This window comes from Rhipicephalus microplus, chromosome 8 (assembly GCF_043290135.1).
Source record: "Rhipicephalus microplus isolate Deutch F79 chromosome 8, USDA_Rmic, whole genome shotgun sequence".
Classification (NCBI taxonomy): Eukaryota; Metazoa; Arthropoda; class Arachnida; order Ixodida; family Ixodidae; genus Rhipicephalus; species Rhipicephalus microplus.
The window spans coordinates 13,865,021-13,882,009 of NC_134707.1; the positions used below are offsets into that span (position 1 = coordinate 13,865,021).

The window sequence follows — 16,989 nt, forward strand, 5'->3', positions numbered from 1 at the left end:
AAAAAAGGTGACCCCAAGAGCAAGTACCTGCAGCTACTTTCAGTAAATGTTAACATGTTGATGGACAGTGTGGTTGTGTAACGAGCGTGCCTTATAGGCTAACGGAAGACGAACGCTGTTCATAATGACTGGCACGCGCGTAGGGAGAATCAATATCGAGTTCGTAACGGTAAAACTACGAGACCTCCGCACGAGTGACGTGGACCACAAAGTAAACGAGGAGACCTAACGAGTGCTGGGCCCGCCTGTAACTCGGTTTCCAAACGGAACCTGGCGCGTTGATGGACAACGTGGTCAATGCGGCGGGTGTGACTATGCAAAGGTCAGGGTATACAATGTGCAGGCCACACATCTGTGGCTAATCCCAAAGTACGTCGTCGCTGACGCGATAGAATGTCGCCGAGGTTTCGGTCCATCTGGATGACATTTTGCAAACGAGACGTCAATGTCAGATCAACCAAGTCGCTCTGTGGACAGTCGTGTTTACGGAGAGGATCGACGCCGCCTAATGAAGCAAGCGAAGGTCAGTTTTGGTCAGCGAATCAAATAAATAAACAAGTCAAGAGCCAACTGCTCGCACAGCTTTTTGTTTTTCGACACAGTGATTGGCCAATTAGAGCTTACGGTGGCAAGGAGTTTCGTTGCAGAATATCGTAAAATATTCCCCACTGCTTTGCGTTTAATGCCCGAAAAGATAATAGTTCACGTGCTACATATTTGTTGTGAAAGTATTGCAGACCTTAAGCCTATGACACAATTTTGCTTCAGGGTTGCCCTTAGGTTGACGAAAAAACTAGCCAGAATTCAAACTAAAAGTAGCCGAAGTAGCCATGCCATTTAATATTATCGCCTAATTTGCAGCGAAATCGGTCCAATGCTATGTGTCTAATGCCCAAAAGGATAAAGTTCCCGTGCTACACATTTGTTGAGGAAGGATTCTATAGACCGTATACGCCTAAGATACAATTTTAGGGGCGAAGCTCCTTATGGCGTGGCTTGTGCGTTCCTCGTAGTACGTAACCACCAGTGGCACATACCCGAAATAGCGGTCCTTACGATTTTGACCTCCAAGGTGGTTCCGGTGAGAGATTTCTTCTGTGCGTTGTTGAACAATAAAAGATAGAGCTCAATGCACATGTCGATGGCTGCTAAGGGAGAATGAGAGACAGGAGCATTCGGCCTTTATGTAACGCGTACGCTGCGATCCCCATTAGCAGCTATTGGCATGTACATTGAGCACGATCTGACAAGAAAGGGTTGCTACGTTATACTCGCTGGGTGTAACCTCCTTGGTTTTACAAAGGTTTAGCGAGCGTTGGGCCGCATAGCCATGAATACAGTGAACTAGTATATACCATGAACTCGAAGTGGTTAAAGGTGGGAAGTAAACCCGAAGCGCAAGCCGTAAGAAAGTGTGCATGTGCCACCTCCCGTTTAGTCCTTGAAATGTCCGCCGGATGGCGGTGCTTCTATATGGAGAATATATGATGAAAAGATGCGAGATGGTGGTACTTGGAGTGCTGAATAGATGGACGAACGGACTCGCAGACAGATGCATGGATGGACGCATGAACGGACGCAGGCGCGGATGCATGGACGAACGCAGGGACGGACGCACGAACAGACGCACGCATGGACGGGTGGATGGACGCATGGACGGTTACATGGACGTACGCAGGAACGGAAGGAAGCAAGAACGAATGGACGGACGAATGCTTCGCCCCACTCCCTATCATTCACTCCGTGGATATGCTGCCATTTTTTTCACCGGGGTTCCCGTTGGGTAGACAGTAGCCAGAATTCAAGCTAAAAGTAGCCAAAGTAGCCATGCCGTTTAATATTATCGCTATAATCTGCCGTCCAATTGATCCAGTGGCTTGCGTCTAGCGCCTAAATAGTTAAGAGTTCCCACGCTACACAATTGTTGAGGAAAGATGCTAGACCTTACGGCTATGACAATTTTTCAATTGTCATCATCCCTCAAGATAAAGAGCACGGGGATAGTGTTTCGTTTTGTGAAAACCTTGACAACCTTTCTTCAGTGTTCATTGTTTTCGTGGAAGATTAAGTTGAAACGTGTAGAAACATTTCCTGTTGACTTGTTTTCGTCATGAGATAGGCCTATAGGCCTCAAGAGCACGGAAAATGCATCTTTAAGCACGATTGTGCCCCGAAAAAGAATAACATGTTTTTTATAGGCTAGTTTCGGTTCCTACTGTACGTTCACGACACGACAAGAAACGGCACGACATGAGCTTATCATCACCTGCTAGCGCATGATATCATGACATTTCCATGGTTGCTTCGCCCAAGTGGCCATATTTGCGTGTATGAATACCTTACGTCATGATCATAACTACCCATACTGGCGCAGCAAGTCACCAGAATTGGTACCCTAGCCTCACTATGCTAGTGTTGGTGTCAGTAATGCGATAAGTGAAAGTTACTCTATATAGTGTAAAAATGAGATGTCATTTTTTTTCCTGAGCTTCAAACTTTCCAAGTGCCGTGCGTATTCACACGACGCTTGAGCTGCAGAATGAAATCAGCATAAAAAAATGGCTGCTAGTACCCTTTCAAGGGGATAAAAGATTCGTGTTGAAGAGCGATAGACCTTTTACTGATGTTTATTTCTCAGAACGATTTCATATCCTACGTATTAGTTGATTGACGGTTTCTAGGGCTTACAGCAATGAATCACTTTATCCCTATTGCTGGTAAAGATTACGTGGATAGGGCGATTTTTTTTTTCGCTTTTGAAAATGTTGCAGAGTCTTTGTTAGTGTTCTGTGTTTTCACCGCAGATAAAGGTAAAGAACTTCGCCTTTCGTGATGAAAAAGTTTCTTGACCTTACGGCACTGACACCCTTTGTCACCTTCGCTGTTGACGCCGTGGCGATATTTTTTACTTGGCACGTCTTATAGATGACAGATGTGGTTTCGACTTATGGTGCCATTGCCCTTTATCATCGATATGAAATCTACGGCGACATTCTATACAAACACGTTTCCAAAGCTATGATTGATTGATTGATATGTGGGGTTTAACGTCCCAAAACCACCATATGATTATGAGAGACGCTGTAGATGGTGGGCTCCGAAAATTTCGACCACGTGGGGTTCTTTACGTGCACCCATCACACGGGCCTAAACATTTCCACCTCCATCGGAAATGCAGCTGCTGCAGCCGGGATTCGATCCCAAAAGCTGCGGGTCAGCAGCCGAGTACCTTAGCCACCAGACCACCGTGACGGGGTTTCGGAAGCTATGAAGGGGCAAGTCCGTAGCCTTTTCAAGCTTACACAGCTGAACTTCGCCTATTCCGTCTCTGTGGATCAGTGACTAGGGTGATCGGCTGCTGGCCCAGAGGTCACGGGATCGAATTCCGGCTGTGGCGGCTGCCTGTTCGATGGAGTCGAAAATGATGTAGTTCCGTGTGCTCAGATTAGGGTGCACGTTAAAGAACCCCTATAGTGGTCGAAATTTCCTGAGCCCTCCATTACGGCGTCTCTCATAGCCATATGGTGGCTCTAGGACGTTCAACTCCACATCTCTCTCTCTCTCTCTCTCTCTCAATTCCGGCCACTGTGGTCGCATTTCGATAAAGCATAATGCTAGAGGCTTTTCTACTGTTTGATTTCAGTGTGCGTATCAGGGCACTAGACGGTTAAAACTTCCGGAGCCCTCCACTACACTGTCATAACTTGGTTTTGGGACGTAAGATGTTACGTATTATCATTATTATAACTTGGTTTTAAGACGTAAAGTATCACGTTGTTATTATCATTACTGATCGTCATCCTTTAGGGCTCGGAACTTTTGCAGACTTGCTTCGTCCGCCTACGCCACTCGCCTGCTGACCAGAAGGTAGCCGGTTCAATCACGACAGCGGTGGTCGTAATTCGATGGAGGTGACATGGAAGAGGCTCGTTCAATGTGCAATGTCAACGCATGTTAGAGAAGACCATTAGTCTAAATTCTCGGTGCCCTTCACTACGGCGTCTCTCATAGTCATATTCTGCTTTTGGGACGTAAAGCCCCAGATATTATTATTAAGTCGGCTGCTTATTTGATTATTACAGCACTTCGAAAAATATTTGAAGGTTCATGCGCCACAGGAGGAGGCACCCCAAAAGAGAAAGCAGGGAATTTAACCAGGCTTATGCCCGGTTGGCTACCCTACGCTGGAAGAACGGTAAAAGGGAGTAGAAAGATGAAAGTAAGAGGAAAGAGAAGCAAAAAAGAAAGCATGCTAAATCAGCCACTGAAGACTTTTAGGTAAACAATTTACATATTTTGCGATACCATTATCTGTAATGAAATCAGTAGTCATAGTTCTACGATTAGAATGGGAACCTAACTACAAAGCACGTCTTTCGTGGCACTCGTTGAAGTGCTCCTTGACGGCAGTGAGATTTCAAACTTAGTTTTTCAGCAGACTTCCGCGAAACGTCCACAGTAGGGCAAAGTTTAGTATGTCTTTCCTTTTGAGACTTCCTTATTTCTTTCCATGTCATAGTTAGGTGTGTCTGGAGTGCTAGAAACATAATATCGTGTCGCCCAAGAAAACAGGACTTGCGTTTCTGAGCTGATCATTCCGATTAAAAAAAAAAACTCTTTCATCAGAGCCCAACAAAAACCAGCCCAACAAATGCTCATCCAGCCGCTCATCTTTTGATTGAATGTTTTCGCTTGATCGACAGTCTGTTCGATTCGCTTTTCTAGTCCTGTTTGTACAACTACAAAGTAGTTTCTGTAACATCGATTTTCGCTCATTCTAGTGCGGAACGTGTGCTACACCAAAAGCGTGAATACTGTATTGTACCTCATGGCGACTACAAGGAACGATTGGGAATACGTTTGAATGTCCAATTGTAATATTGAACTGTTGAAGTTATTGTAGCATTCTCGAGAAGATTGGGGTAAATCGATTGGATAGTAAGTGTTTGCTGAGCTCTGTATGGAAGAAGAAAAAAATTGCAACCGTGGGTAGTTCCACTGAAAAAAAAAAAAGAGCGAACCAAAAAACTTGTCCGCACATGCCAATGAATGTCAGGTCTGAAGCATACATGTATCAATTTTCATTTCGTCATGGTGCGGCGTTTTTTTTGAACTTATTACTGCAAGCCAGCACCGCTCGCTTGCTCACGTGACCACTTCAAAGCCAAGTTGCACTAAGGCCGTGCAATGAACTGGCTGCTGTGTATGCTAGAATAATGAGGGTAGGAAACGCCGAGAACTCAGCAGTTTCACCTGTGAAAAGGGAACCTGAAAAAAAAAAACGGACCAACAGCAATGCTAACGGCCTACGACTGCAGTAACCAGCGAGGCTCAAATACCTGCAGCTTTGGCGGCTTCTCCGTCAAAGACATTTCACTGTTCGAGAGAGAAAATCCTGAGAAAATAACCGGAACGTGTCTTTCTATTTTCGAACGACGCACAGAAAAAAACAATAACACAGAAAACGACTATTCCAGGAGTGTGCCACGTGGTTGCGGCTAAGAAAGACCATTGAGCCAGTCCACCTCTTCCCGTGCGCTCTTGACCAAATCAGGAATTCCAACGTGGCGGGGAACGCACCTGCGTTCAGCCCTTTTTGCCCCTTGCACGGTTTTCGGCAGTGCTTTACGGCGGGACGAGACACGACCCTCCCCTTGGGCTTTCCTCTGCGGCCGGAGTGTACACAATGGCTTTGATTTTCACGGGTGCCTGCTGAGCAGTCGAGGTAACGGGGATTGCCACGCGGTTTCGCCGTGCTGCAGCAGCCTGACCCACTGATCTCCTGGTCCGACAACAACGCCCACGTGGTGGGTGCTGAGTGGGTATTGCAAGTCTTCCGCACGCAGACGGCCACATCTTAAGAGCAAGACAGCGCGCCATGAAATATTTGGGCCGACAGATAACTTTAAAAAAATTGTTTCGCACTTCAGTGGATTTTTTATAAATCCCAAATAAAATAAAGTTTCTAAATTTGATTAAAAAGTGTTCACGTTTTTACCAAAAAACCACCGTTCTTGGTTACACGTTTCTTGGATTTTCGTGTTCATTCGTAATATTCGGTGAAAACTTTGCAGTGGTGTGGCGTTCAGGGCACAATTTGAAAGTAAATTATGATCAGCAATAACAACAGCTTTGCGAATATTTATGTGAGGGGAATACGTTTGTGTGAACATTGGATCTTGTAAACTTCACTGTTGAGTGGACACTTTCTTCTATTGAAAAGCTCAGACATAGTGGCTGGGTGTTCTCTTATATGCTTTTGTAAAGTTTTCTGCTTATTTACATACTAGCGCCATAGTGCAATTTTTGAGGAATCAGAAACATTGGGAAAGTACCAAACCTGATAAAATTTTGTCTGCTATGCTTGACTAAAAGCCTAAAACAATTTTATCCACTGTGCTTTATTACAATAACACTTTTATGTTTTTGTTTTAGCAAAAGCTTATTTGCGAGAACCTGAGTGGATTCTCAGAGAAGGCAAGCGGGTTAGGGGGATACTGAAAGTTAGGTGAGCAGATGAGATCAGAAAGTTTGCGGGTATAAAATAGCAGCAGCAAGCACAGGATCGAGAAGACTGGCGGATCATGGGAGAGGCATTTGTCCTGCAGTGGACGTAGTCAGGCGGATGATGATGATGATGATGATGAATTGATGCGGTACTAAAAGCAGAACTAATAGATGGTTTTCTAGTGACATGATCGGCTATGGCAATATTTTACTTTAAGTTTATGTTTCATGTAGACATATGAATTGAGATAATACTTGTAATTTCTCAACTCTAGTGTTGTGTTAGCAGGTTTTGGTTAAAATGACTAGCTTGAACTGACGTCACCTAAACTGCCATGCTGGCTGCTTAAGTAACGTCAGTTCAGCGGCATAAATTAAAAACAGCACGTTTTGAAGTGTAGCTTCAGATATGCGAGACCGCTGTTCTGATACAGCAAACTTCAGCGCTTGCATTGGCCTATTTATGGTTGCCTGTGTGAAAGACCCACCAAGGTACAGTTGCATTGATATAAAAAGATCCAATAGCCACAGTATTTTTTTTAATTTAGGGCATATTTATTTTGGAATTCCTACTGGAGAGGCGCAATACCACGACACTCCGACATGTGCAATAATGCTCACATTGCATTACCTTGGTTGTTCCGCACTGGCAAGCTTTTACTTGAACTGAAAACCGAAACAAAAAATTATTGTCGTTTGCACTCCGGAATGAAATAATAGATAATGTCTTGATTGCGTTTTCATTCCACTAAAACTTTTTTTTGTTTCGTTATGACACGCTGAATTTCAATACTTGCGACATGAAGTTTTATGTTTGCTTCTAACAGCTATAGGGCACAGCGTTATACATCAGTATAATGCTGTGTCCGCGTTATACAGATGTACAATGCGGACACAGTGCTGGTGCTAGGGCGCGGTGTGGCAAGGGGAGCCGTGGCCTGGCTTGAGGGCCGGTGCTGGTGTGTCTTAAGGGGGCAGGTACCTCTTTGCACACCCCTGCTGAGCATCATGCCCTTCTATCTTGTCTTAATGCTGTGAACTATGGGTGTTAAGACAATATCGACAAGTCGAGCGTCCTGTTTTTTTTTTTCAAGTTTTAAGTTTGCAGTTTTCTGATACCCCTCCTTTTTGTACTCCAAAGGGGTGCGCTTATTCATTAGCACAACGGGAAGCGTGCCGCAGTCATATTAGTCATATTTTCTGGTACGTACACAGCCTAGCCTGCATAAGTAAGACAACCTGCGCATTAAATAATCATTCCAGCCTGCACTCACAATCGTTATATTCTGCTTTTTTGTTCAGTTCTATAATATGATTCGTACGAGGAGACATTGAAGGGCGACAGCGTAGCAGCTCGGCAAATAGAGGTCACCTTTTGCGTCACGCAAATGCGATTCTCAGAATGTGCGTTCACTACGAGCGTAGTGCTCTACCGGGGAAAATTGATTAATTGTGCATGCCGCTCGCGTATCTCGCTGTCCTCAGCGTCTTCGTGGCTTGTCGGATCGCCTCGGTTCTTTCACGGCCTAGTTCGTAGCATTGGAACGACCGGTCCCGTTCATGATCTTTAGGTGCTGCTCCAGTCCTGAGTTCGCGTGGTACGCGCGAGCAGAATACCAATAACTTACTCCCGAACTCATTAAAACCCACTGCGGTGCGTTGTGAAAGCTGTATACCTGAGGTCGGTCAAAAAGTTGTAAAGTTCACTACGCCGTTTGGCACGTGATACCGGTTTGTAATCGTTCGAATGGTGTGGAGAGAGCACAAGGAGTAAGCCGGGGAAATAAACCAGAATCAAAGATCAGATCACAACCACGTATAGACCGGACGGGAATCGCCAACACACCGTAATTTCATGTGCTAAGAGTGGCGACACTCCCCGTATGACCTGCACTGATTATTATGCTTTACATTACTTTCGTAGCGCACGTGTTACAAAACATGCGTCGACTAATACAGTTGAAGGATGATGGAAGATCTGGTTTACTACGTTGCAGCAAAAGATTGAGAAACGATACCCCAAACGGCCAACCCCATCCGCAGCGCCCTCCAATATTGCTTAAGTTTTAGAGTTCATACTTGTGTGATTGTCAATTGAAAACCAATTATTGCGCATATCTGAGGCATCATAACAACATGTCAATATTTTGTATGTGTGTCTTTATACTAGAGAAGTATAAATAAGTAATCCTAAGGACCATAGCGTTTATCACGCTGCGCTGACAATGCAACGGAATGCTCAAAAAGGCAGGCGTTTTCAACGCTTTGCTAAGACGACATGGTGGTAGCACCTGCTCGTCGCTTTGCGTTCTACACCTTATCGCCTCCGAGACAGGCGCGCATCTTTCTCCGGGGGCGCGCGTGCCTTCCTTCGTTTTCGAAGATAACTGCCAGATAGCGCTCGTGTTTAACGTCCTTCGATGCACTCGTTCGCCTTCGCTGCACGGATCGAGGCTCTCTAACGCACCGCCTCCAGAATACAATTCACCTATTTTTTTACGCATAACATCAAATAAACGTTTTGGTCACTCTCTCCAGACGCAAGACTGTCGTCTTTCGACGACATTTGCAGTGGAACAGGCAGATACGGGGACAATTTTTTTGGAAGTCAGCACTCAGCATAGTCAGCTGCTTGCATTAAAACGCTATCTCTTGACGCCGACAAGAGCTCTCGCAAGTGGGGCCCCATCCTCGGACTCCTGTGACCATGTTTCCATCTTTCCTATCTCTCCTATCCCCTCGATATGTCCCCACTCGCTGGCCTAGCGCATCTCTCTTTCTCTATACCTTTACTTCTATCCTTTTAATCCCTCCTCGCCCCCATCTCCTGTGAGCTACTGTTGAGGGGTCGCACCGTGATGCATACAGTTGCGGGGCTCACATTTCTATTCTTTTCCCTCTCTTAGAATCACTTAGAATCACTTAGCATGGAAAGATGCCGGAGATACAACTGATGATAATATCGAAACGTTTGGGTAAAAAATTTTCGTGTGGGAGTCTTTCTCGTTCTGGAAAGAACTCATTAAGTCAATCAGGGGCAACAAGCTTCTACTGCAGTATCTTGCACGTGGTGGACCCTTGCTGTGATTCGTTTTTCAGTAGCAAACTGGACGTGCGTCTGGTTGACCTCCCTGCCTTTCGTTTCTTCCCTTCCTCCTCCTCCTCCTTCATGGTGGGCTAACGCCAGAATCAATGCCTAAATTTTGCCCGATAATAAATGTTCGCTATTTCTTTTTCATTCTCCGTACTTGGTCAGAAAAGTCGTGAGCTTCGTATACGGTAACGATTAACTCTTTCATTGGAAATAATGATTCATGGTTGCAGTTTGACTGTGTCATCCACCGATCTCCGAGGAGTAACGGACCGAAGCAGCCTATAGTTATCGAAGGACACTCTCTGGTCCAATAACAGTGATTATTTTCTAAACAACATTCAGTGTATTAAAATATCACCAAGAGCTTTTTTTGTTGTTGTTTGTCTGAGTACTATTAGTACTGTCAGTGTCTATCTTCATATAAGAATGCGCCTCTGTACCCATTACTCCAGAGCCTGGAAAAGGCCTTCAGTATATTCAAATAAAACGAATGGTCTAGAAAGCACGGTCTTACATGCTGCGCTGGCACTTATATATGTCGATGATATTGACTTAGTGAGCTGATAGAACGTTCCTGGACCACAAAGAGACACTGCCTGTGCATTTCACGTCAAGGAAGAAAGAGATACTGGCCTCTTTAGAATATCCTTGTCGAGTGTTGTGCTGGGTTTTGGGTGTGTTATGCGCGTGTTGTGCACTTTGCATAACTCTCCATCCTTCATCATGTTCATCGGGAGTAGCACACGCATGGCGTTCTGCAGGCAAACGTCTCCAGTTGTCACCAAAGAGTTTCTCTCTCCCTTTCTCTTTATCTGTTTACTTTAAAACAACGTAGGGACAATCCGCCTTGTTTCTGTCAGCTTTTCTTTATCACGCCAATGAGTTTTGGTGGCCAATGTCGAAAGGCATACGAGAAAAGACCTGTAGTCTCCTTCCCAGTGGGAATAATGTCCCCTGTCTACCTCAGATACCAATCACCGGAAGTAACGACGTCGAATTGATGCGCGAACGAGAAAAGACACCATCGTCTTGAACCCTGACGGTAGCGTTCACACGGCACGTGCGCACGAAAGACGTCTTTGATATCCCAGAAGGGGGTCTCCGCGGCGGCCTTTGCAGCGGCCCTGTCTCCGCCGCCAGCTTCCAAAGTTAAACCGGCCGACGGGGAATGGAAGGCGCTCCTTCGTTGCGCCATGGCCCCCAAGCCAAGGAGTGTTTCAAAAACCGGAAGCCGGATTGGAAGAGGTCCAAGTCTGTCCTTCCGTCTTTCAACGGAGCACGCGCATCGTGTGTGTGTGTGTGTGTGTGTGTGTGTGTGTGTGTGTGTGTGTGTGTGTGTGTGTGTGTGTGTGTGTTCACTAAGGTCAGAGCCTCCTCCCTCCCGCTGTGTGTTTGTACAACCCTGCCCGACCGTTCAGTCATCTCCTTTCGCACGTCTGCCTCTTTATGCTTCTTTTCTTTTCGGGCCATTATTTCACCTCTCACAAGCCTGACTGATAGTGAAGCAGAAGCTAATAAACGGCCCCCAGCCCCCGCTCTCCACTTTACATTTTATTTTCTCACCGTGTTGACGTCATGGTAACGCATTGTTGCTGACGCTGTTGTGTAAACCCTCTCGTTCATGGGCAGTAGGGATGACGAAAAGAAGCCGGTGGCCGGAATAAGCGAAGTAAATTTTTGCACACTGCTCAGAGCAGCGACAGAAACTCGAACAGATTGATAATTTTGCGTGATTCCATCGAGCTAGACAATTTTCCGATAGTGTTTGTTCACTTCGTCTCGTTGCCCTTCACCACTGGTTCTCCAACATGAAAAAAAAATTGCTTCAATTAGTTTAGACCGATGGGCGTTGGCTAGATTTTGTCTCCGGGGTGCGTAACCATGTTGCGTCATGTCTGGGAGAGGTGCGGAAGATTGCTGCAGATTCAGTGAAGGCATATTCGTTTGTGGCTTGACGGTGGCGAGTGCCCCTTTTGCACCACCTCCTGAAGCCCCCGTTCGGGCTGTTGGGCCAGTTACAGCGCTGCAATATTTCGGACATACTCGCTAACGTTTTCTTTTCGCGGAGCATCCACAACGCTTTGCGCATGTGTGTATCGCGAAAAGTTGGCAGCAGATGATCCATGTGCGCTACCATGTTGTGAGGATTATCGATGTTTCTCGCAATTTCTGGTATTTTTCAGCATCGGTCAACGTCGCCACTACCAGTGACATTTTCATCAGTGCTAATGACACTCAAGACAAGCCAACATTGCAATAACACGAAGCGTATAGTTCGTGTATAATTGGGAAGGTACATTTAATGATTGCGCAATTACTGCATCATTGAATGAAAAAAGACTGTAACGTATAAGTCGTGTTTGGCGAATGCATATGCGACTTTGTGAGTTTTAAAGTTGTACTGAAAGGGTTTCGTACAGGGCGAGGAGACGCCTCTCAGCGGTCGGGGTGACCCGAGAATTACGGTAGCGGAGACAATCGCTTTGTCCAAACAGCAGTCAGTCTGCAGCGTCCGAGAACCTGTCACGCAGGAGCTGGACATATCGTGACAATGTGACAACACACGACAAGGCACATATAGCACATGCAAGCGACCCGGGTGTCGTAGTCGTGAGACAACTAGGTCGGCCGCGCACTCCATCATCCGGTACGTGGGTCAACAAGCACAGGCACCTGTCGCGTCGCAAAATTGTCACTGGGTTGACACTTCAAAAAGCCTCTCAGTAAGGTTCAAGTCAATATCCAGACGACAGCAGCGTCACGGGGCTGCATAGACATCGAAAAATGTACTGGAGGAGCGGAATACGAGTTGATCGACAGAAGAACCCCACGTCCGTTTTGCCTGTGACGCCTCGTTCGCTTTTTGGCCATCTAAACACATGGTCTCCAACTATCATGGACACTAAAACAATCAGACCCCCCGCTATGGTCAGACATTTCGCTTTAGGAAGAAGGATTCAACTGCCGTGAATACCGATATTAGTTCTTTCAGAATGGTCCCTGAACATTACCTGGTAAGTACAGAAGGCTTTGTCGTTCTCGGAGAACTCCACCCCAAGTATTGACGATGCTGCCTAAACTTTTGTTATCTGTTCATATCCTAGCTATATCCTGTCAACTCCAGCCGTCAAGCCAAAACTTCTGTGAGGCCTTTGAAAAAACTACTCTGTGGACTACTTAATCTGTGATTAGGTATCATGCGATTGCCCCACTGCGGTGGCCTAGTGCCTAAAGTACTCGGCTGCTGTCCCGCAGGTCGCGGGATTGAATCCCGGCTGCGGCTGCTGCATTTTCAATGAAGGCGAAAATGTTGTATGCCCGTGGGCTAAGATTTGGGTGCACTTTAAAGAACACCAGGTGGTCCAAATTTCCGGATCCCTCCACTACGGCGTCTCTCATAATCTTATGGTTGTTTTGGGACCCCACATTTCACCAATCAGGTATCATGCGGTTTTTTCTGTGGGAGTTAAAGATCCAGTGGATTGAAAAGATCAGATCTCGCTACCACACATGTAGTGTACCTCATGAAATGTTAATGAGGCTACGTTAGAAAATTCAACTACATCACCCTGAATTGCATGGCTCTGCTATGAGAGGATAACCGCTAGAAAAAAACTACTCATGCTTGTGCAGGAATTAAAAAAACGCGTAATCAACAAAGCTTGTCATACTATTCATGTAACTGCGCGAACATTGCAACTATTAATTCTTTGAAGTCTCGTGTTGAAATATTGTGCCATTTCACCTGTTTCACACAGTCAGAGTTTCCCCGCCGCGGTGGTCTAGTGGCTAAGGTACTCGGCTGCTGACCCGCAGGTCGCGGGATCAAATCCCGGCTGCGGCGGCTGCATTTCCGATGGAGGCGGAAATGTTGTAGGCCCGTGTGCTCAGATTTAGGTGCACGTTAAAGAACCCCAGGTGGTCGAAATTTCCGGAGCCCTCCACTATGGCGTCTCTCATAATCATAGCGTGGTTTTGGGATGTTAAACCCCACAAATTAATCAAATCAAATCACACAGTCAGAGTTATGCGTGTTATCATGGTCTATGAGCATGTCGTCCACAGCAACTCTCTGCTTCCCATAAATTTGGCACGTAGTGTATCACGAGTTTTCGCACATCCAGAGGGATCCTGCAATGCTAAGCGGCGAATCATACAGTCGTTAATGTCACTGTGTCATTACAAATATTTTAACGGTGGGCATCACGGCTCCATGCGCGAGTCCAGTAAAATAAAAAGCTACCTGTCCACCAGGATATATCTTGTAACCACCAGGCTCGGGGCAGCATGCAGTACCTCGAAGCGTTCACATGTTGCATTTGCGCTTCCAAAGGCTGCACAACACTATACTCTTGAGCAGAGAAGTGGACAACGAAGACTGTACGCATGAAGGCCGAGACCACTATGCCATGGCTGAACAAGACGCTTCAGAAGTAGACACAAGTGTAGTGCGGCACAGCATACTTTATACAATTGCCGAACTTGCGGCTCAGTGCGTCGACGAGGCTCTGAGCAGTTAGGGGCGTAGTGAAAGAGACAGCTAGAGGGTGCCAGTAGCTGTTGTTGTACACGTTTTATGATCTTCAAAATGCGGCAACATTGTGACTTCGGCTCTCTCGCTAAACTTGCAAAAGACAGCAGCTAATATCTAGTACCCAAGCTCTCCTCGGCAACCCTGAAAGCTTAGAAATGTGAAATGCGTCAGTACACAGCCGTAAAGCGCACAACATTATGAAATGATGAATTCATAGAATGAGACCTCGTGCTTGTGGTTGTGCATTCCTCGTGATAAACCGTGCGATATGAGCGTGATAGTGATTGCATGGCGCAATATTCGTGGTAATAGGACAACTTGAGGTTATTGTCTTCGTGTCATGATCTTTTTTTTGTTACTTTCATCCTTAAGAAAAAGTAACTAGTCTAGTTTGCACGATTTTGCAATAGCTAATTTCTTTTGATCAAAATATCGAGTTAAGTTCGCGAAAATAACGATACCGTTGTTTTACTCTAGGTTTTTCTTCACACATACATGATGCGCTGCTCAAAGGGCTAGTATTAGAAAGCACGCCCATACAAAGGTTGTTACAATGTGGCGAGTCAGTGGAGCCTGGACCATAAAGCCGAGTATACATACCAACAAACGTTTGATGTGTTCAACAAATTTTAAGCGTACTACGTCTTTCAAACGTATACAGTACAGCATTCGCGCTTAGACTATAGCAATACATGGTTAGTTTCATCAACTGGCACGCGCGTGGGTGTGATCTGTCCCTAATTGCGAGCTTTAACTTTGAGAAGTTCACTTCCTTAGGCAGAGGCCTTCTTTACAGTTTTTTTCTCCTTTCAAGGTATTTTTAATTAAGCAGAGAAGCATTATTGTCTTACACAAGTGCATGGTGCAACTTCCAAACTGAGTACATTTCTGGAGATTTGATACCCTGTGTTTCCTCAGTAACAGGTGGAAAACAGACATATCTTCTTGTTTTTTTGGAATCAACTCATGGCACCATAGACAATTTGTGAGCCAATGCATCCTCTGGGAGTCTTAGTGACTCGCTTTCTTGCTCAACGCATGCAACTATAGTAGTTTACGTTAATTCCTACCGTGTTAAAAAGTTCTACATTTGCCTGCCTTGTCGATAATAAATTGTCGACCCAAGAGACATTTGTAACGATGCCGAAATAAGCGTGTGATTGCCTCAGCGGCAGAAACGGTTGCGCCGTCTGTCGTTTATACAACTAAACCGCCGTGCAAGCTGTTGCGTCCAGCTTTTTTTCACCCACTAAATCAATTTTCGTCCAGTGCGTTGTCATGCAAATAAATGACCCATGTGATGCCTTTTTTTAGTTTTGTGAATCAGCTGCAGATGCATCTGCATGGGGGGCAGGACTGTGTAAACAACAAAACAGCAGTTTCAATCGACACATGCGCATTAAATCATCATCATCATCATCATCATCATCATCATCAGCCTGACTACGTCCACTGCAGGACAAAGGCCTCTCCCATGTTCCGCCAGTTAACCCGGTCCTGTCCTTGCTGCTGCCAATTTATACCCGCAAACTCCTTAATCTCATCTGCCCATTTAACCTTCTGTCTCCCCCTAACCCGCTTCCTTTCTCTGGGAATCCAGTTAGTTACCCTTAATGACCAGCGGTTATCGTGTCTACGCGCTACATGCCCGGCCCATGTCCATTTCCTCTTCTTTATTTCAACTATGATATCCTTAACGCCCGTTTGTCACCTAATCCACTCTGCTCTCTTCTTGTCTCTTAAGGTTACACCTACCATTTTTCTTTCCATTGCTCGCTGCGTCGTCCTCAATTTAAGCTGAACCCTATTTGTAAGTCTCCAGGTTTCTGCTCCGTAGCTAAGTACCGGCAAGATACAGCTGTTATATACCTTCCTCTTGAGGGATAGTGGCAATCTACCTGTCATAATTTGAGAGTGCTTGCCGAATGTGCTCCACCCCATTCTTATTCTTCTAGTTACTTCAATCTCGTGGTTAGGTTCAGCAGTTATTACCTGCCCTAAGTAGACATAGTCTTTTACAACTTCAAGTGCACTATTACCTATCTCGAAGCGCTGCTCTTTTCCGAGGTTGTTGTATATTACTTTCGTTTTCTGCAGATTAATTTTAAGACCCACCTTTCTGCTCTCTTTGTCTAACTCCGTAATCATGAGTTGCAATTCGTCCCCTGAGTTACTCAGCAATGCAATGTCATCGGCGAAGCGCAGGTTACTAAGGTATTCTTCATCAACTCTTATCCCTAACTGTTCCCATTCTAGGCTTCTGAGAACCTCCTGTAAGCATGCGGTAAATAGCATTGGGGAGATTGTGTCCCCCTGCCTTACACCCTTCTTGATTGGTATTCTGTTGCTTTCTTTATGAAGCACTATGGTAGCAGTTGATCCCTTGTAGATTTCTTCCAGAATGTTTATATATACTTCATCTACGCCCTGATTCCGCAGTGTCTGCATGACGGCTGATATTTCCACTGAATCAAACGCCTTCTCGTAATCTGTGAAGGCTATGTATAGTGGTTGGTTATACTCTGAGCATTTCTCTATTACCTGATTGATAGTATGAATGTGGTCAATTGTTGAGTAGCCTGTTCGAAATCCTGCTTGTTCCTTTGGTTGATTGAATTCTAATGTTTTCTATATTCTGTTAGCAATTACCTTTGTAAATAGCTTGTATACTACAGAGAGCAAGCTGATCGGCCTGTAATTCTTCAAGTCCTTGTCATCTCCTTTCTTATGTATTAAGATGATGTTAGCGTTCTTCCAAGACTCTGGTACCCTTCCCGTCAGGAGACACCTCGTAAACAGGGTGGCTAGTTTTTCTAACATAATCTGTCCTCCGTCTTTCAGCAGATCTGATGTT

General features: G+C 45.4%; 1 long non-coding RNA gene across 1 annotated transcript in view; it reads left to right on the forward strand.

The window, feature by feature from the left end:
- The first annotated feature begins 11,939 nt into the window (after window positions 1-11,939).
- Window positions 11,940-16,989, forward strand: part of LOC142768820 (uncharacterized) — a 35,006-nt gene continuing 29,956 nt past the window's right edge. Inside the window, exon 1 of the long non-coding RNA XR_012885486.1 lies at window positions 11,940-12,615. This is a non-coding gene — a long non-coding RNA (uncharacterized LOC142768820). The remainder of the gene's footprint in view (window positions 12,616-16,989) is intronic.